This window comes from Pogona vitticeps, chromosome 11 (assembly GCF_051106095.1).
Source record: "Pogona vitticeps strain Pit_001003342236 chromosome 11, PviZW2.1, whole genome shotgun sequence".
In the NCBI taxonomy this organism is placed as follows: Eukaryota; Metazoa; Chordata; class Lepidosauria; order Squamata; family Agamidae; genus Pogona; species Pogona vitticeps.
This window is the reverse complement of record NC_135793.1, coordinates 21,909,283-21,933,778: the sequence shown is the minus strand read 5'-3', so window position 1 is coordinate 21,933,778 and position 24,496 is coordinate 21,909,283.

Sequence of the window (24,496 nt, the reverse complement as noted above, 5' to 3'; positions counted from 1 at the left end):
CGACTCCTCTTCTTCCTCCTTCTCTCTTTCTCTCTCGCCTAAGATTTGGGACGTGTCCCTTAAAACCTGGTATATGAAGTAAGGCTTCCTTTTCAAAAGATCATTATCATCATGCCTTCTATACCTTCGTGTGTTTAAACTTCCCAATGTGCTCTAAATATCTATCAAAAGTTAGAATGAGATTCAGGTTGGGACTCTCAGCAGATGTAATGTCCGTGTGAAATGGTTCCTTGGGGTAAAACATATAAGGCATAAGTGCATCAGGTGACAGTATTTACTGCTCTGGTGGTTAGGGAAGACATAATAAATACAGATGAGAGTTCAGTCGGAAGTTAAAAGGTGGTAGAAGATGCTCCCGGTTCTACTGTAAGCAAAGGAGACCTACAGTTTGTTCAGAAACCATATATGGCATTATTCTTGATTAAAAAGTATCTTTGTCTCCTTAGCTGGGAGGTATTCTGCATCTCTGATTCTTTACAAGACATATGAATCTAATTCCCCCACTGTTGTGAGCATCATGTGATGAACTGTTTTTTGGGAACTGATTCTTCATGGAGGGCATGGCGTCTGCCCAGGTCATGAATATTCATATGTTATCCGCATAGACCAATGGGAGTGCTGGAGGGGCGGAGTCACAAGATATAGGCAGGAATCAGATGGAGAGACTGGTAGTTGGAGAGAGATCGAAAAAGCTTTGGCGTTTTGGGCCATGAGTGGTGGTTGAGGGTGGATGAAGGAGGATGCTTGTTAAGAGTTAACAACATTACTTGTCCCATCAACATCTATAACAATAAACAATTTCTATTTGGTTCTTTTAAAAATGACACATTGCCTGGATCTCTGTTATTCATATTAAACAATGTGGATGTAATCCACTGGTGGCAGCTGAAAGACACGTTGCGTGAGCTCCTAGTTTGGTGAAACAAGCAAGGGGCCACATGGGGATCATGTCCGAGGGCAAACAGAGGAAGCTTTGCAAAATATAGTCCATAGGCTTGTGCAGATGTTACAATACTAGAGAAAGGAGTCATCAGTAGAATTTATTCATAGGGCCCAATGAAATGAAGAACTCATTTCATTTGTATTCCGTGTCTAACATGGCAAGGGGAAAGTGCAAAGTTCACTGTAGTTTCTGCCATGTTTATCTCCTCTGTGTCTTCTCAGTTGGACTACAGAGCCCATCTAGCGTGGTGAGAGTACTGGGCCAGACCTTTGGGACTGTCCATGTGCAAGTCCTTGTTGTGACAGTAAGTCAGTTCTAACTTATGGCAATCCTATGACTTAGTGATCCACAAAAGGTCCTGTTCGTGACAAGGCTCCTCAGCTCTTGTAAACCCAAGACTGTGGTTTCCTTTATTGAGCCAGCCTGTCTTCTGTTTGGCCATCCTCTTTTCCTGTTGCCTTCAACTTCTCCTAGCGTTATTGTCTTTTCCAGTGAGTTTTGTGTTCTCACAAGGCGCTTAATGTGAAGTCCATACTGAACTCTTTCTTAGAGTAATTTTCAGTCTGCCACACTGGAGTTCCCTCACCAGGTGGTCATGAGACTCAAATGGAGAAGACGCTATATACCAGCAGACCTTTTGACAAATAACATTTGTGAGAAGGTCTCTCTAAATAACATTTCAGAGTAGATTGTGTATTGAAGATTACAGCTATTACTACAAGCCTAGGGTGACCGCAAAAGGTGCCCATCTCTTTCGAAGTGGAGTTGAGGGTAAGTCTTTTTATTTAAAAAAAAATATTTATTTTTGTAAACAACCATTCTCATTCTCCTGTGTATGCACATTTAATCTGTTTATATATATATATAAAGGATAGACCATTCTTATTACTATCGCACATTCTTAGACAGGCTTTTTATATAGTTTTTATTATTACCTCATCTTGACTCTCCAATAACCTTCAACTTTTCAATTCCTTTATTCTCTTTTTCTCTCTGTGCCACGTTGACATCTCAACTACTTTTGAATTTCTTCTGTAGCTAACGGCTGTTCGACTTGATTTTTCTTTGAGTCTCTCTCTCTCTCTCTGTCTCTCTCTCTCTCACACACACACAAACACACACACAAACACAAACATTGTGGTACCATTGCAGATCTGTTTCTCACCAGAAAAAGAAGCAGATGGTTGTGGAGGAAACTGAAAGCTTTGATAAGACCAAACAGGAAAGAAGCCAACATACAGTAGTTTCTATTTTAAAAAAAGGATTAGAAGACAAGTGGACCGGGACATGGGGTGCAGCAAACCTGAAGAAAGTTTGCAAAATTGTTCGGGAGAAGTCTGTTAAATTCCACAGAACTTTTCTTTCTAGGTAAAAGGACATGACATAGGTTATAAATATTAGCCTAAAACCTTTATAATCACAGCCATGATCGTGTTTTGTTCAGCCTTGAAATACAAACGCATACAAAAAAAACCCTCAAAAATGAACAGTCATAAAAGTCTCCAGTTTTGTTTGGGCCGGACAGTAACATGTTTAATTAACTCCACCGGCAAACACCCACCTTTGCAATTATCTTGTTCAGCCTTGATGTTCGGTGTACTCCAGAATTAAGCTTTCCGAACACTCCTGACCTTGTGCATTCTTTTCCAGACAGATGGGGTTTTGCTAATTAAGGCAGACTGTTTGTTTCAGGTGGGGCAATCTTATTAATGAGCTCTCACTTTGTTTCCAGAGTCACCTACGAGGACTTAAAGACTTCGTATGCTTTTGACTGAACTTAGCAGTGTTACAGATCATGTAAAGAACTTCTGACTCTGTTAATTTGCTTAGGCATACATCAAAAATCTGCAAATAGAAATAAATATATGAGATGTAGAAGTGTTAATTTAATGTCAAGGATAATCAAGAACAAGGTGCCAGTGAGCATTAATGACCATTTGAAAATTTAGTTAGGAGAGCCTCAAAAGATCTTAAGAGCATGACATCCTAAAGCATCCTCAGTGACGTCTTCCAAAATGTGTGTGCTTTTCTTTTACTTTCTCCACTGAAGGTAGCCGTCTGGATAGAAATAAACCCTCATCCCTTTCCTTCTATTTACTTTCTTAATTACACTAGGGTTCCTATAACCATGGGGAATCAGTTCCAAACTCCCCCACAGATACTTAAAACCATGGATAACAGCAAACACTATACATAGCATGGTAAAAGATTTTTTAAAAAATCCAGAAAAAATGTATTTTCATGATGTATTGCTAGAACTGGCCACTAAAGGAAGCCAGAGACCATGCTATGTATTCCAACAGCAAGAATACATAATGTGGTTTCTGGGTCCCTCTAGTGGCCAGTACTGGTAAATACATTGTGGAAATGAGATTTTTTAATTTTAATATTTTTAATATTTTCAAACCACAGATAGGTGAAATCATGGATACTGATCCCACATATATGGGGCCCTAGTTTATGTATATTACAGAATACTGTATGTGTATTACAGTATGGGGGTCCATACTGTAAATCTGGTTGTTCCAGAATCAAATCTGGACATGCCTCTTCCTTCTGAATTTCATACAGATCAAGACAATTCTGGTGCAGATTTTTGTAATTTTGGTTAAATTCCTGTAGCTGTGTGGCAGAAGCGCAGGGGTTCACTGAGCAGAATAGCTTCAAGCTCCCCAATTTAGTTCACCCCCTCTTTTTTTCTTATCTACTGGCACTAACAGTCTCAATAACTCTCTCTGAGATATTAGTGAAATAATAAAAAGTTTCATTGCTTATGACAGTGGTTCTTAACCTTCGGTTACTCAGGTGTTTTTGAACTGCAACTCCCAGAAACCCCAGCCAGCACAGCTGGTGAAGGCTTCTGGGAGTTGCAGTCCAAAAACACCTGAGTAACCCAAGGTTAAGAACCACTGGCTTATGATAGAAGAGATCAAGCCTCAAACTGAAAAATATGGCTGATTGATTTGCAGCAAGAGGCCTTAGAAGACTCACAGATTCCAACAGACTACAGAGATGGAAAGAGCTCAATAGGAGAGAGGTGGGGCTCTTTCTGTATTGAGAGGCAGGAAAAGGAACTATTGGTTACTGCTGGATAGATTGACAGTCACTCCAGCCCAGAAAGGTCCCTCTTAGCCACACCTACTAAATGCAGCATGCGAGGTTGCAAAAACTTCAATAAATTCACTCCAGAATTTCAGCCACACTTTTAAGTTTAGGATTCAAAAGCAGTGGAACAAATATATTGGGGTTAGTTTGGGGGTTGATTGTGGTGATTTCTATGGAGACTGTAATTTGGTGAAGCTATTGTCTCTCTTAATGGAAAACTAGACTGTAAAGCCTACAGGAAGTTTGGAATTATTTTTGTATCAGATTAAATAATTTTAACAAGGGAGAAGCGATGTGTGGAGCAGCCATTTCTAGCTGAGTGGCACAAGGCTCAATTAAACCTTCCCCCTTCCACTGCTGAATAATTTCACATTCGTTAAATGCTCTTATTTCATATTTCTCTCACAATGGGGGAAAGAAACATTCTGCTAATGACTGCCTTGCTTCATTTATCAGGATCTACGTCTCTGCCGCTCAAGACATCCTTCACCGACAATGTAATTCGGCAAAATTCAGAAACTCTACATCCCGCTCTGAAGGATAATGTTATGAAGCATAGGGAAGCCATCTCTCTTAACATGCTGAATATTAAAGATAATGTGTTGTACAGCATGGGCTTTTTATAGACTCTTATCATTTAAAAGAAGGGCTGAAAAGAATTGCTTCTTTGAATTCCTTTTCCTATTTAAATGCATAGTTAGGCCCGGTGTGGAGAGAACCAACAAATCACAATGACCTGAGAAGACCACATACCGATCACTGCCTGATTTACGTGTGAACTATGGAAACTACAGATTAGGGTTCCTGATTATGAGAGACCTTAAAGGCAGTGGTTCCGAGCCTTGAGTAACCTGGGGGGGGGGGCAGTTGGACTGCAATTCCCAGAAGCCTTCACTGCCAACTGTGTTGGCCTGGATTTCTGGGAGTTGTAGTCCGAGAACACCTGGATTGCCCAAGGTTGAACCACTGCTGTAAGGCAAGATAGCTAGAAAAGCAAATTCTCTGGGGAGATTCCTCCTGCAGTTCTTACAACCTCCGATGCTGCCTTTAGTAGGTGTGGCTGGGGGGGGGGCTTCCTGGACTTTGGTGACTGTCAATCTATAACCAGTAACCGATCATTCCCTCCTGCCTCTGAATTCAGAGAGCAATGTGCCTCTGCTAAGAGCACTTTCCCTCCAAGTAGTCTTTCAAAAGCAGTCGGTCTGTTGAGGCCCGTTGCTTAAAGTCCATCAACCCTCTTTGCTTAGTTTGCTGTAGATCTGTTCAACTGTAAGTAAATGAAACTTTATATTCTTCCACCTTAAAATGTCTCAAAGTGAATTACTGAGACTATTTAGTGCCAATTAATGGGAAAAAGGGGTGATCTACTTGGGGAAACTTGAAGCTAATTCTGCTCTGTGAATCCCTGCACTTCCGCTGAGCAGCTAGAGGAATTTAGACAGATACTAAAAACAAAGCAACTATTCCAGAAACAGGGCCTATTCTAGAAGCACTGAATCTTCATGCATCTCCTAAGGACAAGGAATTGTTCAACTATCTTCCTTGCCCCGTGAAAATATAATCTCTAGCTTTCTCTTTGCTGGCCACTTAATTGCAAAAAATTTCAAGCTCCTCTCCTTACCCTGACTATAGGAATTTCCTCCGGGCCATCCTGTTCTGCAATATCTTTTTTTTTTAATTGTGTTCTACATTTTTACTGGAATTTTGCTTGTTATCCACTATTTTGCTCCATACCATGGCTAGACCTATTTTTTTTCAGACTGCTTATGCTATTTTAGCAGTCTTGTGTCAGCCAGTTTTTGAAGCTTTTTTTTTCTGATCTCAAAAGCAAAAGCAGACAAAATAGAAATGTATTCTTGCACCCCCACCCCCTATTGTCATAATGTTTTGGGGCAAAGTACAAGTACAGACAATATTTCCAGTGGAATTCTTTATTATTCCATTTAATTATTCTTTCCTTGCTACACAGCTCTGCCTTTCTCTTCTAGAGGACAATAGCCAGTGGCCCGTTAGGTTAATCACAATACACCTCCTCTCTTGTATTGTGGGAAAACAAAGCAAAATAACCAACTCTAGACCTGAAATGACAGCGCGGCATATAATTGGAAGAGGCAGAAAAGTTATTACTTTGCTTAGACATACAGATCGTGACCCTCTTCCTAAATTACTAGGTGCATGCTGGGTGCAAAGATGAACTGGAAAAATGAAGAGGAAAGGATAAGATTGTTGTGGGTTTTTTTACCCTTAAAATATATAGAATTTTCCCTAATTACAATGGACTAAATGCAATTGTTAATCCCAAAAATAGTAGTCTCACTGAATGAACAAGACTTGTTAAGTCACATAAAAAATTCTATGTCCTTATTACTGGATAGTTTACTGCTGGATAGTTTAGGTCTCTGGCTGAAGAGTCAGGGGCTGGGAGTTCAGTTCTTCACTGTGCCTCCTTGACAGGAGCTGGATTCAATGTTATTGTTGTTATTATTGTTAGCATTACAGATTTTAAACAGGTTGATCCAGGAAAATCTGAGGACCAACAGAAATCTAAATCCATTTGCTAATCCTAACTCAAGTATATCCAGTGAACTCATGGAAACTTGGCGAGTCTCCACTTATGTCAATCCTTGTTATTCAATGGGTCAAGTCTGGTTAGGAAGGGGGAAAAAACTTTTTACTAACTCCTTCTAGATTACATTTTCCTACAGAGGTGCATGAAGAGTGGTGTGCATATATATATATATAAAATCTAGTAATTCGCATGAGTTAAAACCAAACATTTGTTTGTTCTGAAAGATATCTGAAACTCAAGGAGGTAAGATGTTTCTCGTGAAACTCAATTTAAAAGACAAAGTAGATTAGATCATGAAAAATATAAGGACATGGTGAGAATGATAGGGACAGCTTTCTTTCACATTGCAAGTCTCTTCTGCAAAGCTTGGGAGATAAACTTCAATTATGAGGTCCTTCCTGTCTAGTAACTATTGTCCACCAAGTTTTGGTCAAACCTGGGTTTCTTAAACTTTTACTTTCCCCCAAGATTTATGGGTTTGGTGATCTCTTCTGTTAAATGTGCAACTTTAATGTGGGTGACGAGATCCTTTCCTTCAGGATGAACTAAATTATTCATCCTTTGTCCACTCAGCTTCTATTAATCCTCTTCCCTTTATCTTACAAAACTGAGCACTGTAACCACTATGTTGGTTTGGACGATGACGCACTCCGACACAACAAGCCAACAATATGGGCTGAAAATACTGTTCTTTCAGCTGCAATAAGTGGATGGGTATGGTTGTGAAATTGATCTCTCAAAAATTCTACATGGGGATCTGCATTACAGCATGAGTGGATGTGAGTACCAGAGGGAGCAACGGCATGAGTACTAGAGAGGAGGCAGGAAAAAAAAGGCTACCATGGGAGCATAGCCTTGGGGCAAATGCAGAAGGAAAAGTAAACCCTGGGTCACAGAGTGGCATGAATAGGTTTCTACTCCAAGTAAAAGCTGAATGAATTTTGGGTAGAATGAGACAGGCCAGAACATAAGGAAAAAAATTGTGGGGATGGGAAAGAGAGAAGGAAGAAGAGTGGGGGAAGGGCTTGTGCTTTAATAAGCCAGGTAAAGCTAAGCACATTTGCTTCTGCTAAATATTAACCTTATTGTTGTTGTTGTTTTTTAGTCGTCAAGTCATCTCCGACTCTTCATGACCCCATGGACCAGAGCATGCCAGGCCCTCCTTTCTTCCACTGCCTCCCAGAGTTGGGTCAAATTCATGTTGGTCGCTTCGATGACCCTGTCCAACCATCTCGTCCTCTGTCGTCCCCTTCTCCTCTTGCCTTGGGCTGGGGGCTGGATTAGAAGACCTCCAAGGCCCCTTCCAACCCTACGACAATTCTATGATTATGAGGTTACCCTGTCCCCTTCCTCCAAAGTAGAGGCAACTCAAGGCCAGAAGGGGGACAATGCTGATATGTGACGCCAACCTTCTCAGGTGAGATTCTCCAGTTGTCTGGTCTGCTGTAACAACAGCTTCCTAAGGAATGACTCCTTTTCTGGCATCCATGAACATCCCTGGAGATATTTTGTTTTATAACCGCACGGAGACAGCTTTATCACAGGACAAAGCTAATGTCTCTGATCGGGGTTGCATAATGAACCATGCTATTCCCCACTGTCCACTCCTGTTATGGAGTCAGGTAGGAAAATAACTTCAGTTGATTTCCCCAAAGACTTGACTCAATTGATTTTGAGTAGATTCATGTAAATCATTTTCCAGCACCCCCCGAACACAGACCTGCTTCAGTTACTTTAATACTGTCTCCAATTGATTCACCATAGGTCAGTTACTAATGGATTTAAGAAGATAAGGGCATTAGCAAAGGAGAAGGAGGAATTATTCTAGCTTCTTCCAAGGCACTGTTTTTAGCTATGGGGCTCCTCTTTAGGGGTTGGGAAGAATCTCCGTTTTGTTCATTTTTTTATCACAATTTCCCCCCAATTGGCAAATTTCTTCGTGTTCAGAATGGACAGAGTTTGAGCGATTGGCCTCGATACTGAACACAATCCATGTTTGTTGAAGACAGAACGCCCAGGATAACCTGAATGGTCTCAAGCAGAGATAACCACGAATCACCGGAGGAAGCAGGATGGGTGCTGCTAACAAATGGGCACTCGCTGGAAGGGGTGAGGTGCCAAACTACAAATCAGCGGGTTCAGCTGGGCACTGAACTGCACCGAACTGCCGAACCAGCGATTCGCGCCCATCTCTAGTGCAAAGCACGAAAGGCACCCTATCTTTTGTTTTCCAAGTCTTTTGTGGCTTTTCCATTTTACTGATTTTTAGAGGGATTCCCCCCTCCCATTTCCTTCATTTTTGCCTGGAGTACCTGCCTGACTGTTCTTTACCTGGTGGATTACCACCTGTATTACTGGACTGAAGCTACTGAAGCAACCCAAACCTGTTTCCCCAAACCTCATCATTTAGGTTGGGAGGAGGAGTAATTATATTTTCCTTAGTGACTACCTATGCAGTTAATTTTATAGTCATCATGCTATTGGTTTCTCTTCCTCATCTGTCCTGTTTCCTGCTGATGAATTGACGAGGACGGTGATGAGATGATAAATGTGGACTTTAGAGTACTCTTATTGCTTGCATGGGTTTACGCATGATTGATTGTTCTTTCCCACGTGCTATATTTAAGGTTTGCTTATTCACAATTTCCAGCATCTGTGGGAGATATTAGAACTGACCCCTCCATGGATAATGGAGTCCTATTGCATTATTATTAGGGGCATGATTAAGAGAGCAAAATGCCTGCTCAAGTGGTGGATCTGGATCTCTCCACCCTCCCATATACGATTCCACAACCTTCCACTTGAAATATTTTCTGACCCTCCCACACCAGGAGATGTAAATGGGACTGAGAATAAGTTAAATTTCTCAATTCCAGGAAAGCAAATGGCATTGGAAATTGCCAATGATTAACAATTTTCTCCCCACCCCACCCCCATCACTTACACCCCAATTGCAATCATCTGGTAAATCCAGAAGGCTGAGCAGTTAGTTTTACATGAACTTTTGTCTGTTTTTTAAAAAATAAACACATAGGGAAAAATTAAACACAGCTTTGTCATTTTCATTTCCCTCTGTTCTGAGTTCAGGTCAGGCCAATTTGGACCAGAATAAACAAATACCATTTGATGGGAGCTGAGTATATGGGAACGAACTTCTTATTCATCAACATCTGGAGCAGATGCTCTAACTTCCCCTTTTCAATTCAGACACCAGCAGAAGCCAGCTGGCGGCTATAATGAGCTGGTAGCAAAGGTTGGGTCTGCTCAGACGCACAGGGAGATGGACTAAATGCCTCCAAGTGGTGAGAATCATTTTGCTGAGAATCCTCTGATTCCTGCCTAGGGCTGTGCAATCTACATAGCTTTAGCTGTAATATCAAGAACTACAACTATAATTTATTGATTTTTGCCTTAATGGGGATGAAGTCGCTTTGAGCACAAGTGTTTGGGTGGAAGAATGAACCAACGCGTTCTGTCTAACATATGGCTCACGTCTGAGCTTGGAGTAACTATTTGCTTGCAATTAATCCCTGTTTTGTTTCTTGTAAATTTAAAAAAATATCTAAGCTGCATTATGAGTGTAATGTAATAAGGCACAACTCCAGTTCTTTTGAGGTGCAAGAGTCATCGTCTTTCAGCAACTGCTACAGAGAGCAGTGAAGATTAGTGACTGTGGTGTTGGCGAGCAGGGAAATCCACTCTGGGTTTCAGACTGAACTTTAGATCACGGCCCGCTCTTCTAGATGTATTTTGGGGACAGAGTCCAGCATTTTGGTCAGCTCCTGCAAAGTCTGGATTAAATTGATTAGTGCCAGAGCCACTTCCACTGATATATCCAATTCCCCCCTCAAAGGTTCAGATGTTCCTGTGGAATCCTCTTTCTTGGGGAGAAACACAATAGCTGGAGGATTCTTGCTGATGGAGAGTCTTTGATTTTCAAACTCACAGCTTGCTGCTATTTCCAGAAGTAAAAACATTTAAAACCCCACCTTCCATGAGGAAAAGGGTTATCTGGGAGCCTCCGTGCCTTCTGGGAGCAGAGGAGAATAAGACCTTTTTTATATCCCAAAAAATCACAGCAGCGGATGATGCCATCAGATTTAGATGGCGGAGCTCCACAAATGGGATTTCAGACAGCAAGTCTTAATCTACTCAGAACAGTCATACAAACTACAAGTCTTTACTGAGAATCAGTCCTAGTTCTAGTCCTTATTTTACTAAACTTGGATTCACATCCCTGTTTGATAATAAGACCCTCATTATAACTTAACATATATATTAAGTTTTGTAAGATACTCAAAATGTAGTTTACATGTCACTCCCCAGAAAGTTATTATAAGGTCTGATGACCTATAAAAACAACAGAAGAGAGCTTTACACATTATACCAATAAATGATCTTTGTTGCTACTCCTTGCATTACTTTTAATATATATTTTTAACATTATTGCATTATATTCACTGGAAGGACAGATCCTGAAGCTGAGGCTCCAATCCTTTGGCCATCTCATGAGAAGACAAGACTCCCTGGAAATGACCCTGATGTTGGGAAAATGTGAAGGCAGGAGGAGAAGGGGATGATGGAGGATGAGATGGTTGGACAGTGTCATCGAAGCGACCAACATGAATTGGACCCAACTCCGGGAGGCAGTGAAAGACAGGAGGGCCTGGCGTGCTCTGGTCCATGGGGTCACGAAGAGTCAGACACGACTTAATGACTAAACAACAAAAATTAGTCTTCTGGTTGCTACAGAAGGGTGGAGGGCGGGGTTTCACTTAACTGGGGCTTATTTTTTGGGTAGGGCTTATATTACGAGCATCCTGAAAAATCCTACTAGGACTTATTTTCAGGTTAGGTCTTCTTTTCGGGGAAACAGGACAGTATAGGAGCAATTCTGCCAGTCAAATTTAATTCCACTTTTAAGAAGACCACTGCCTTGATGTACTCTTGTTTCCAGTGGCATGAACAAAGAGAAATGCTCCTAGTTGAGCGATGTGTAGGAAACACGTTGCCCTGATTTCAGCTGGCTTGTTGTTCATGTAGAGATATATTTTCACTCATGAGTTCTCCTCTCTCTACCCAGCCCTTCAACAACCACTGTCTCAGTGTATCAATATCAGTGTGGTTCCAGCGATTCCAACCTGTCAGTTATACTTGCACAGCATTCTTTGCCTTTATTCAGCCATCTGCCTTGGGTTCAAACTCCAGGGATGTGGTTGACGAGAAATAGTTCAAAAATCTGAGGAAGGGAGCGTTCAGCACTTCCAGAGCAATTAGATTAGAAGGAACTTCACAAATCAAGGTGTAAAACAAAATGAGAAACATGGTAAATGTGGGGGTAGGGAGAGAAAAGGTTTAATCTTCCTGGCTCAGAAAATCAGCTGTTTCTATTTGTTGATGATATGCCCACCACAATTTATTTATTAATTATTATTTAAAATATTTACATGCCGCCTTTCTCTTAAAGGATCCAAAGTGGCTTGCAGTATTAGAAGAACAAAGCTAAAAGCCAAATAATGAATTATTACAATATTTAAAAAGCATGAAACAAGTGTATTAAAACTCAGCATAAGAACAACATTAAAAACAGAAATAAAATGCAGAATAAAATTATTGCTTTAAAAAAATCCTTGGTCAAGTCCTTTGCTTTGTGTGTGTGTGTGTGTGTGTGTGTGTGTGTGTGTGTGTGTGTGTGTGTGTGTGTGTGTTTGTGTGTGTGCTCGTGTCTCTGAAAAATCATAGCATTAACGAATAATGGGGTTGGAAGGCGCCTATAATACCACTGAGTCAGTGCAGGAATCCAAATTGAAACAGATCTGACAAATGGATGTCCAATTTTCTCTTGAATGCCTCCAGTGTTGTAACACTCACCACCTCCCTAGGCAATGGGTTCCATTGTCGTACTGCTCTAACAGTTAAGATGTTTTTTTTCCTGATATCCAGCCTAAACTTGGCTTCCTGTAACTAGAAGCCCATTCTTATATATCCTGCACTCTGGGATGATCGAGAACAGATCCTGCCCCTCTTCTATAGGACTGCCTGTCAAGTCTTTAAAAAGTGCACATTGATCATCCTTGTCGTGTTCCTCTGAACATCAAAAAAATATGTTTCATTTACAGTAGGTTAAAGATTTCCTCCCACTCATAGCAACCCAAGATGCTGCCACATGACCAGTTGCATCAGTTCTGCTCTCATCTGTGCGACAACTTTTTTTATCTCCCCACAGTACTTTCCTTGTTATCAACCCCCAACACTTGTTAGCTAGTAATTACAAAAAGAAAGAAGGAATTCTAGTTACTTCAGCTTAGGCCTATTAGAACCAGGTATAATTGTAGCTTGAGTAATTGGCTTTTGTAGCAGATAGCCATTAGCTGAACATAATTGTCCATATAGTAACCTGTGTTTTGCTTCATTAAATTTTATTCTCTGCAAGATGGGGATGCCTAACCTTTAATTTTCTTCTATATCTTAGCATGGCTGGTATTCTGTGATCCACTTCACAGGCAAAACGGCTCTTGTAGGAAGAGACCAATTGGCTACTTTCCATTCTATGTCATTTTTACATAGTTTTAGACTATCACCACCCCACTATTCAAATTGACCGCTTTGATACGTTTCAGCTGTTGAAGACTGCAGTGCACAATTTACAGATGTGTACATTGTGATTGGTACCCAAGTTCCACTGCATGTGTTCATCTGGGAAGTGTTAGTTTGGCTAGTTTATTTATTTATATATTTATTCAAATTCTCTACCACCCATCTGAACAACAGTCACTCCGAGTGGCATGCAAAAATGAACTTTTATTTCTGAAAACCAGCCCAGTTTTTTTCCCAGTTTTTTTTCCAGTTTGACATTCAGTTCATTCCTCTCTCTACGACCCAGATGATGCAAACAGACTTTTTAATTTAACAAACTTTCCCACCAATGCAGGCCTTAGCAGAGAGATATTTGCTCGCAGCCCCTCACACCCTTGAGCAGAAGACACTTCTCTCCTCTCCCTTCCAGAAAATGGCTATGATGCCATTTCAAGAAAGGATTTAGTGCTTTGTACATTCCCTTCCATCTTTCCTCAAAACCCTTTTCTACGAAGCCAGGGACAGCCGCTGAGTTTCAGTGCCTCAACATAACAAAGCCACATATTCTATTTCTACTAATAAACTCAGCTAATAAACTCCCCTTGTCTTCAACTCCTTCCCCTTCTTCTGTTGCTCCTGTTGTATTGAATTTTTGGGCTATATGTGCAGTCAGAGAGTCAGGCATCTGTCTTCTCATAGTCAGGAAATACATCACATACATTAATGACATGATAATAATTCCAAAGAGACAGGCCCCATGTTTTCTGTGCCTCGAAACCCCTCATGTGATCTAGAGGTGGTGGTTTAATTCAGGCACACAAACTGGAAATTCCGTTGGATTATTTATAGTTTAAAGACCTTTTCCATTTTAATCAGAAGTAAAATGTAAACAGAATGAAAGATAAGCATTAGAAAAGATTTGCTTAATTAAAATTTGAATATTTGAACAACTCGGCTGCTTTTCAGAGTTGAATAAGCTCATCTGTCTGTTACCCACTCTTTAATATTTATGCTAACTAACTTTATAAGTTGAAATGTTTCTTCATTTTTGCCTTTCCTGAGAGCCCTCTCTGCGCAAATGCTGGCATTTAGAAGATTCACCCCTTGCTAACATTCTGCCTTTTTTATTTTATCCCCCTGATGAAGAAGTCTCAATGACAATTTTTAAAAGGTAACAACTGGGCAGAAACTTCACAAATTAACTTCCCCCCCCCCTGAAAATAAATAAATAACTGAGAGAGCAGGGGACAAAGAAGGATGTGAGTGAGAATCTTCTCATAAATTTGGAGGGGGGTAAAAGAATATGTAGCATAGTGCCTCAGGTTTTATAAGATTTCTGGTGTGCAGAACTTGGAAATAATTCCTTACAAATAACCATACAGCTCCAATTGATTTCTTTTGCTAGCAAAAGGTACAAGCCAGTTACATTCCCATTTGCAATTGAATGAAGGCTAGCTTTTCTCACTGTAACTAGAAAAGGGATATTTATGTTTTTCTACCGGAATATTATCACCCCAGGTGGCCACCTTTAAATGCACCCCCCAGAACTGGCCAGTCCACTTACTGCTTGCAGTGCATGGCACTGTCATCATTCATACCGTGTCAATCATGGAAGGAGATCTGCCACCACTTCCTTGCCTCCCTGCACTGCGGAGAAGACTCGACATCCCACCTCCTGTGGTGGCAATTTTTTAAAATTTTTATTTAACAAGGGGTGACAAAAATGAAAAGGGGAATTGAGGTTAAATGGGTGGAGGCGAAATAATAACATACTAACGTCCATTCTATACATATTGCCATATCAAAATTCCAAATTACTCTTTTTACTATTTTGTGCCTTCCAGATTTAAGTTCTCATTTCAATATATGCTCTTCATATGCTGCCTGTTGACTCAGTCCATTTGTAGAATAAGCCCCGTCTTTCTGTTGCCTTTTGTAAAGGACAGTCCTTCATCACTTCTGATAAAATGTCCATTTCTACTGATTCCCGTATCTTCTCTATAAGATCTTCTTGTTTCGGTACCATCGGACGTTTCCAATTTTGGCATAGAGAATTCTGGCTGCAGTAACTATGTATATAACTATATATTCCTTTGTCTTATCTGTGTTATCAGGCATCATACTCAATAAAAACAGTTCTGGGGTTAGTGGCACCTTACAAAGCAATATTTGTTGCAACACAGCATGTACTCTTTTCCAATACTGTTTCACTACTCTACATGACCCCCCACATATGATAACTGTGGTGGCGATATTCACATTCATCTCTCCTAGAATATGAACACAAATATCCCATTCTAATTGTAATTATAACTTTTAATTACTGGCTGAAGTCCTGTGGCTTAGTGTAGGAAGTCACAGCTACAGTAGGTCCATTGAATCAGCGGGATTTGATAAGTGAACTTCTCCATAATTTCCACGAATTTAGTGGATCTCCTCTTGTGACTCACTATGGTAAGCATTTCATCGTTATAGTTATGGAGAGAGTCCACCTTGAATTGTGGACGAGGAGCATTGTATCATTCAAGGCTTGGCACTTTCTGCGCCTTCTGCTGCTAATTCTTGCTCTCTTGTGAATTTATGTGTGAGTGTTTTCTGTGCCATCATATTGGGACTGACTTAGAGCATTCCAAATAGGTATTTCAGGGTAAGCGAGATATTTAAGGAGTGGTTTAACCAGTTCCACTCCCCCAGTGAGTTTCCAAAGCCAAGTGGGGATTTCTCCAAAGTCCTAGTCCATCACTCTGTCCACTACCTCACTGTGGGAACTGAGAAATTTTAGGCAAGGCTAAATTGTTGGGTGGACAGTGTGTTCTCAATCACAGGTCAGAGGCTTTTAGCATTCAGATGTGATATTACTTCATTAAAATGGTAAGTACTTGAGTTATTTTTGAGAAACAGGAAGGTAATATGCCACTGTGATCATAATAGCAATTAGGTTTGCCAAGTTTCCGATTTTAGCCATGAGACTCAGAGTTTAACGCCCAATTTCCATGGCTCATACTTTGGACCTGAAAACTCAAGGAAAGTGATGGGGACAAACCTAGATGTTGCAATTCATTCTCATGTCTTCAGAAAAAGTCACTGAGCATTTGGCTACACTGGGGGTATGTGTGTGTGTGTTTGATCTGCCACATATCTGCAGTTTATCAAATCAAGATTCTCTAGCTGAATTCCTGTAGCTGTCCAGATCACAATTTGCAAGCATCAGCAGAGCAGAGGCAAAAAGCTCAATTTGCATGGAGTTTCAACAGCAGGACGTGGTGGCGCTGGGGGTTCAACCGCAGAAGCCTCTGTGCTGCAAGGTCAGAAGACCAGCAGTCATAAGATTGAATCCACGCGATGGAGTGAGCTCCCATTGCTTGTCCCAGCTCCTGCCAACCTAGCAGTTTGAAAGCATGTAAATGCGAGTAGATAAATAGGTGGGAACAGTGTTCCGTGTCTAGTTGTGCTGGCCACGTAACCACGGAAACTATCTACGGACAAATGCTGGCTCTATGGCTTGGAGATGGGGATGAGCACCGCACCTTAGAGTCAGACACGGCTGTACTAAATGTCAAGGGGAACCTTTACCTTTACCTTACCAGCTGCAGAAGTTGCCTTAAATGCTAACAAGGTGCTAGTTGGCAATCTCTTTCTTTTTGGTTGTTAATTCTCCTAAATACTCTAGCAAAACTCTATTCCAGGGCTGAGTTCAACCATTAACAACAAGAAAAAAAGACACACTGTGAAGATCTGGAGTACCCCTCTGTACCTGATCAGATAAGCACACTGGTAATGGGCAAAAGCAGACAAAACCAATGTCAATCTCCTCGGAACAAATTTAAATCATCCCTGCTGGATGAACTGAAAAGGGTGATTCGTACTCAAAGAGAAATAAGCTTCAACAATGAGCTTCCTCACACTGAACTTTAATTTGAGTTCATCTGTGCCCAATCAGACAAACAGTCTAGGGTAAATTGTCAATGCACAGTAGTCAACACCAAGACATGTCCAGATACAACGTTGTCTGTCTCATTATCTAAGGTGCTTTTAGAGATCCTTCTGCTGCTGGGATTCACTTGTTGGCTCTTAAACTCATCACAAAGTGTCTGACATGCACTATTTTGTAATTGTTGTATAATGTCCACCCCGTGTGACATCACAGGTTTCTGCCTCCTGGTCTCAAGGATTTACCTTCAGGGAATGGGACCTGGGAACCATAATTTGGTGACTATGCTGTAAGGCCTTTGCTCTATAACTCAAAATAATTTCTTAACTTTCCACGCTCTGGCATGCTATGACACTCCAGAGATAGGTGGCACAGGTAGTCATAAATCAAATCCAGGAAATGTCACCTCCTGTAGACTTCTTCCTCTAAGCTAGCTGGACAAAGAGAGTATTTACTTACATATTAATCTATTGAAATGCCTTCATTCCGCCTTTCTCTTTACTAGGTATTTTGATATATGAGGAAGGGGGAACAAAGACATTTTGATTAATAGAATAAATACTTAAGTAAATATGCCATTTGACGAGACAGCTTAGAAGAGTTGGTGTATAGAGAGTGGCTTTGATTGAACAAAATTAAAACTGCACATCAGGCTTAAGCAGATGTTGATTAAGCACATACACACACATATTTTCCTACAAGAGCACAGTTTGCTGTCCTCTGAAGATGCCGGCCACAGAGACTGGCGAAACGTTAAGAAGAACCACCTTCAGAACATGGCCAAGAAGCCCGAAAAACCCACATCAACCAACACACACATATTTTCTTAGCCATTGCAACCACATCACTGGATCATCAAGGATGCAGGAATATTCTTAAGCTGTGAACCTCCATTTTAGAGGAGAAAGCAACTCCAGCCAAAACGAGGCTAGTTCAATCAGTCTTCTTTGCCCCGTGTTCATCTCCCATCAACTGTTCCTACTTCACCAAAGCTAAGTGAAGTAAATAAAGTTACATTACAATGCTGAGTAGTAAATAAGAAGTAGAGCTTCACCACCCACTCCCCATGATTTGACCAAGTTCCAACAGTCCAAGAATCCACTGATTGTCAGTAGCAGGTCTTTCTGGTATAATTCCTCTGTGTATTCTTGCCATCTCTTCTTGATGTCTTCTGCTTCTGTTTGGTCCCTACCATTTTTGTCCTTTATCATGTCCCTCTTTGCACAAAATTTTCCTTTCATATCTCCAATTTTCTTGAACAGATCTCTGGTTTTCCCCTTTCTATTATTTTCCTCTATTTCTTTGCACTGTTCATTTAGAAATGGCCTCTTGTCTCTTCTTGCTATTCTTTGGAAGTCAGCATTCAATTTTCAGTAAATTTCATATAGACTATTACCTGTCAAAAGATTCAGCACCCTGGATAACTCCTTTAAAGTTCAAACTAAAACCACGCCCCGGAGTTGGAATCATCAGCCTTCAGTTGTGCTTTCTTCTGACCATTTCTGAGACCTGATCCTGGCATTGACACCCCAACTTGAATCTTGAATCTTTGCTTCAGCCTGAAAGCAACCTGAATTTCACCGTTGTACATCCTTCAGTAGTAGTATCCACGTCAATGCTAAAGGTAAGCCCTTTCAGTATAAGCTGTCCAAGGAAAAAGGGACAACGTGGCCTTCCTGGAGACCTCAAGTAAAACCTAAGCAGTGATTTCGCTCAAGTTAATTATGGCATAGTGAGTTATGAAGGAACTGTCACACCCGATTTGGCTGATGTCGGTAGCAACATGTCAAATTTAATAGGTAACTGGAAACTGGAACAATGCCGGCTTACATAACAGCATCTGGGTGTTTGATGAACTGGCATCTCTCCATTAAGTTGAGAGTATCTAGAACTTCTGGACAGCAGTGTTCATAGATTCATAGAATCATAGATCCATGGAGTTGGAAGGGGCCTATAAGGTGATTGAAGGCAGGAATCCAAATCAAAGTATATCCGACAGATGGCTTTCTAATTTTCTCTTCTGTCAGAAATTATTAATTGAGCACTGGGAACCATAGCCCCTGTGGACCAAGTCACTATCCCAACAGGTTACTTGAAAGGGCTTTAATTAGGTCTCAGCATGGGGAAGTATTCTTTGTTGTTGGCTTTCGGTAATTTTTAGATAGCTTCAGAAGGGTGATAACTAGAGATGGGCACGGACCGAAGGATGAACCAAGAAAACCCAATGAACTGGGCTGGTTAATGGTTTGGTGTGTGGTTCAGTTTGGGGACCCGTTTTTGCCAAATCGAAACAAATCACCAAATTTTTACCTGCTTGCCACTTCGTTTTGCTTCAGACAGCTGGCCTGGCTCCCGGAACAGAAGCTAGACCACGGTTGCTAAAGATGGCAGGGGTGGAAGATGAAGAAACAGCAGGACTGAGTAAGGGGGTGATCAGGGCAGTGGGAAGAGGGTAGGCGGACAGTAGAGAGGGTGGAGGCATTCGGTTCCCCTCTCCCAAGCAGAAATCAGGAAAAAAAACCCACAATCCAGTTCATTTTTCTGGAATTCAGCAGTGGTTTGTGGAACAATTTGCCATTTTGCTGGTTCGTCCCCATCTCTAATGACATCCATTCCATCTTAATTGATTTTTTTAAGCCACTCTGATTAAGAATAAGGAAATTAACCTTCTCTTTTTTTTCCTCCTCTTTTTTTCCTCTCCCCACCCCTCACATGCACACACTCCGAGACAGACACAGGTAAGATTTAAAGCTATTGGATGGCCTTAGTTGCTGCTGTTGTTTTAACGTTTTTATTACCATAGAGGTGTGAATAAGCCAGATTATGGTAAGGAAGGATGAGGGATAGGGAATCTCCTTGTTAATTATCTGAGGTTTCCTAAATAATAAGAAAGTGATCTGTAAAGATCCGATAACTTTTTGAGGCATCCATAACAGGAGTCTGTGTTTTTATCCACACACACCCTCCAAAGAATCTGACAACATTTTACTCTTTTTGTGCTAAAGAGGTTTGACACTTCTTTTGCATGGTGTTGTGTCATTAATTGAAGCTTTTTATCATAATCTCTCTGCGTGTGTCTATCTCTCTGTTCTCATCATAGCATTATGTTGGAAGTGTGGCATATGTCAGAGCATGCGTGAGCTCACCGTTTTAATGTAACACACACCTATGTACATAAAAATAGGTATGATTCATATTCCTTTTAATTTTTCATGTGTGCGTCAAATTGATTCACTAATTCATTGCCAAATGTTGTGTTTGGACAAGTCACAGAAGTGATTTTTTTTCCCCTGGTGAAGGACTTGAAACACCTTGGAGCAATTTCAACCAAATATTAAATTTCTCTCTTTCATTCTGTTTTCTTACCTATCTCCCCCCATACAACAAACTCGTCCGTCCCCTCCCTCACTATTAGTTAAGTGTGTCTTGTGCCGCATTCCGTTCTTTTATAATGCGACATCAAGGTTAGTAACAAAAACTTTGATGCAACTGCTTCAAAAAAAGAGCATTGTTAAATGAGGGGAACCTGGCTTATTCTTGCATTATCTGTCGATTTAAGATACTCAGTGTAATATACTAGGTAAAGTGATGGTTGAGAACTAAGGAGGCCTGAGTTCAAATCCCCGCTCAGTCATGGAAACTCACTGGAGGTGTGGAACTGTTAAAGTCACTCCTGAAATATCTCACTTACCTTGGGAATCCTGTTAGGGTTGCTATAAGACAGTTCCAATTTGATGGCGCAAAACAACAACATGTATTTAGTGAAAGCATTTATTGCACATATGTTATTCCTGAGGGCGCTCCATGATAAATCCCCCCCTATTGGTAATAAGATGACCCTTGATTTTTCATTTGTAATCTACAACATAACACATGTCACATGAGGAATATGGCGTGTGGAGAGAGGGGGTTAAGGGTTAATCTTGTTTTTATTTTCATACCTAAGATCTGGTGTTGGGAAGTAATGAAGGAATTTCTCTGGTAGACATCACTGACAAAGTATCTTTTATTTAGAGAGAAGCCAGAACTCACAGAGGTTTGATCTACCGACTCAGTGTGGCAGAAATTACCCAGCATCTATGTGGTTTGCCATTCTTGATTGCCCGTAATAGCACAAATAGGAAAGCTGCAGGAGAAAAATGTTGTCCTGCTTAGAGAATTGACAAGGCAATAACTTAATGAAACATCTGCTTTGGAAGCTGTTTCACCTTCCTTATTTGTTTAACAACCAGTCATGCTTCTCTTGGAGAAGACGCAGGGCGCCGGTCAATATGGATGGTCTCTGTCAATAATCAACAAGACGTAAGGCACAAGAAGTCATCTGGAAGGTAACTTTGATTTGTGATCACCCATTTCAAATGCATAACAGGCTGTCCACCAGTTCAGAAACTCTCTACCTATTTCTGCAAAGGATTGATGTAGAATTACTTTTGAGGTGCAAGTTCATAGAGAGAGAGAGATGCACACTCAGTTTCCCCTTCAGATCTTATAAAGAAAGGTACAAATTGGAAAAGAATTGTGCATATCCAATGAGAGGAATGTAAAGTGTCTCCTAAACTTTGGGAAATGTTATGATCAAAGGTATTCAGAATTAAAGTTCGAATTTGGGATGAGAGAACAAGGTAAGCTCATCTTGTACGAGAATGTTTTACACATTTGAAAAAGTGCACACAAAAAGGCATCTTTTCAAAATGCAAAAAATGTATGGCATCTTGAGAAATGAGTACCAAATACATGCCAATATGTACTAATTCTCATTGGGCAGTTTAAAGAACAAATATATCATCTATCCCTATGAAATGAAGTACACATAAAAATAGGGACAGCAGTGTCCCCAAGCAAACAGGAACACAAGAATTGTCTCTAATATGCACTGTTGTGAAGGATCATTATCCTAACCTGACATATTTTTGCAAAAATGATCAGGATTCTATATCCTTTCCCAGGGGATTATATGGCCCTGCATTTGAATCAGAAGCTTGTTAAAATGTTAATCTGCAGCAGCGATGTTGAAAAGATCTCTTATCTGGCCTGGATATGTAACCATCTTTATAGGCTCCAGAGCTGGACTTAAATCACAGGCAATGGTATAGATTTAGAAACATTTTCCTGGACAAATACTTTCTATTCAATCTCCAATTTTGAAACTATCTCCCTTTTGCCACTTCCCTCTAGAAGAAGCAACTATATTTACTGTTCTTTCCCTCCTGATATTCATCTTATTCTGAAGGGCAATTATGTGGCAGACTTCCTTGAAGTTTGTAAGTGCCAGAAAAAATCTTTATTGACCTTTCTGGAAGAGGAACCCATCTTGGGTTTAGTGAGTGATAAATCTCATGGTTGAAACATGTCAGCTTTAATCTTCACTGTAATCAATTAAGCTCCCATGTTGAAATGGCTAGGATTCTGCACTGAAAGAGGTTCACACCAAAACTTTTCTGAGTCTTTTTTTTTTTCCATTGATCTGAATTAAGTGGTAGACTTCTTCCTGTTAATGTGAATTTTGCCACCTGAAGCTGTTTGTGGAGGTGCTGGTGAAACCCCATATTGGAATCAGAATCCTAAAATTATTGAGTTGGAAAGGGCTATAAGGCCATTGAGTCCAACCCCCTGCTCAAGGCAGGAATCCAAATCAAAGCAGATCTGACAGATGGCTGTCTAATTTTCTCTTGAATGACTCTAGTGCTGGAGCACTCATCACCTGCAGTGGTAATTGGTCCATTGTTGTACTGCTCTAACAGTTAAGAAGTTTTTCTTGCTCTTCAGCCTAAATCGGGCTTCCTGTAGCTCATTCCCATTATTACATGTTCTGCATTCTGGGATGATTGAGAAGAGATTTTTGCACAAAATGCTCCTTTAATATCTCCAATTTTCCTGAACAGATCTCTGGTTTTTCCCTTTCTATTCTTTTCCTCTATTTCTTTGCATTGTTCATTTAAGAAGGCCCTCTTGTCTCTCCTTGCTATTTTTTTGGAAGTCAGCATTCAATTTTCTGTAACTTTCCCTATCTCCCTTGCATTTTGTTTCCCTTCTCCTCTCTGCTATTTTTAAGGCCTCTTTGGACAGCCACTTTGCTTTCTTGCATTTCCTTTGCTTTGGGATGGTTTTTGTTGCTGCCTCCTGTACCATGTTACGAACCTCCATCCATAGCAGGCACTCTGTCCACCAAATCTAGTTCCTTAAATCTGTTCTTCACTTCCACTGTGTATTCATAAGAGATTTGGTTTAGCTTATATCTGACTGGCCCAGTGGTTTTTCCTGCTCTCTTCAGTTTAAGCTTGAATTTTGCTATGAGAAGCTGATGATCAGAGCCACAATCAGCTCCAGGTCTTGTTTTTGCTGACTGTATAGAGCTTCTCCATCTTTGGCTGCAGAGAATATAATCAATCTGATTTCGATATTGCCCCTCTGGTGATGTCCATGTGTAGAGTCGCCTCTTGTGCTGTTGGAAAAGAGTGTTTGTGATGACCAGTTTGTTCTCCAGATTTGGGTGGGGTATAGTAATCCACACTTCCATAGGAGAAATCTGACACCCACCATTTCTGAACCAACTTTGCATTCCCCATTTTGAAAAATGCTTCAAATCAAGAAATCCGGCTTAAACATCTTTTTGTGAACTTTGGAATATTTCTGCTTCTTCTGCATGACCCCAGAAAGCTACCTTCTTCTTGGTCTAGTAAAGGTATTGCTCTGTCTTGCCTTCACTTATTTTTCCCACCAGTACTGATACTGCCAACACCACATCCCTGGCTCCCACGTCTTGTGCTAACATTTTTCCACCTCCCTAAAAAAGTTAACAAAATGTTAACATTTTCCTCCCTTAATTGTCTTTTGCTCAAATGCATATTTACATTTTGATACACAAAAAGCTGGTTTCAACAAGGATAGGCTTTATCCCATCATCTCCAGGTGATTACAGATGCCAAAAGATGTCATTAAAGTTTGCAACTTTTCTAAGAAAATATATGGAATCCAAACATCATCTGTCCAAAAAGTGTTCCCTTCAGGGTGAACTTTGCTTATTGATTTGCTGCACAGGTGTTAATTATATTCTACATAAAAGGGGTATAGGATGCTGTCGTGCCAATCAAACCTTGGAAAATGATGCACAATTTTAAATATTACTTGATTGTGTATCTCCTGTCTACACAAGCCCACACATCTGCATGCTCCCTAGAAATGAATAGTTGTCAAGAGAACAAAACATGTATTATCTGTGCTCTACACTGACTTTCACATTGCTGAATAAAATAACAAAGAGACTCTCTGAATGGCGTGACAGCTTCAGAGGAAAAAAAAACTCAGATCAGAAGGACTGAATGGGGCTGAAAACATAATGCTATGCTTGAAGAAGGAGTGAAGTTGCCATTTC